Consider the following 1,295-nt stretch of genomic DNA (forward strand, 5'->3'; position numbering starts at 1 on the left):
TGTGTGTGTGTGTGTGTGTGTGTGTGTGTGTGTGTGTGTGTGTGTGTGTGTGTGTGTGTGTGTGTGTGTGTGTGTGTGTGTGTGTGTGTGTGTGTGTGTGTGTGTGTGTGTGTGTGTGTGTGTGTGTGTGTGTTAGAGCGTCCCTACGTATGTCTTATAATTATATGGTGTTGCAATTTGATTGCCTCACGCACATCAGATGGTCTTTTTATTGAAAGGTAAAATCGTAGAATCTGCTGAGTCTTTATAAATGTGTGCGTATTCAAATGCAGACTAATCCTACAGATTCCCCAGCTACTAATCATCCAGATCACTGTACCTATTGTAGGACTATCCTATTCGCCTGATGCGTTGTTGACCCTTCCTCTCCCGTAGTTATCCCATATTCGCATGTACGCGTCGTTCACGCTTCCTCTCCCGTAGTTATCCCGTATTCACATGTACGCGTCGTTCACGCTTCCTCTCCCGTAGTTATATCCCGTATTCGCATGTACGCGTTGTTAATGCTTCTTCATCCGTATCTATCCCGTATTCACCTGTATGCGTTACTGGCGTCCCCTTTTCCCGTGGGTAGCCCGCCTTTGTATTCGTTGTTGACGCTCCGGTCTCCCGTGAGTATTCGCTGATAATAGATGTCCCTGTTTACCTTGTCACGATCATCACTGTAACAAGCGTACCTGGCCGCGTCGTTGCAGTGCTAGACGCCCTGCCCAGCCGTGCTCCTACCTGCGCAGAGATTGACCCCGCTGTAGCCGACAAGGTCAACGGTTCAAGGGTTCTGGGAGAGATGTGCGGGTACTACCGACGCCAATGCCAGAGTGGCGAGGAGTTTAGCGAAGAGTGCGCCACACAGGTTCAGGCCAGTTGCAAGGCAATCATCCGCAGCTGTGGTAAGATCTTATGATGTGGTCTCGTTTCCACGCCACTCGTGCGACAGTCGTCGTCGAAAGATGCCATCAACAGACTACTCTCAATATTTAAAAAATAATTAAAAAATAACCCTCACCTCTTTATTGTTAAGCAAAACCAGAAAAACCATCTTGTTAATTTTAAAACAGCGTGTCAAAGAACCGTTATTTTTACTTTGCCTGTTGATTTTATTCGTTTTGTCACTGATAGACTATAAGTGATTGCACCATAATGATTGACATCGCGAGCTGCTATCGAAATTAGTGTTTGGCAATTATGCTCTCTATACGCATTACATACTTCACAAGAGATAGTTGTGAAAGTTAAAAAAAGTTTTATCACCTTGCTCGCACATCTACCTACCATAAAGTATATATATATATATA

The sequence above is a fragment of the Priapulus caudatus genome, unplaced genomic scaffold (genome assembly GCF_000485595.1).
Source record: "Priapulus caudatus unplaced genomic scaffold, Priapulus_caudatus-5.0.1 Scaffold81, whole genome shotgun sequence".
Classification (NCBI taxonomy): domain Eukaryota; kingdom Metazoa; phylum Priapulida; class Priapulimorpha; order Priapulimorphida; family Priapulidae; genus Priapulus; species Priapulus caudatus.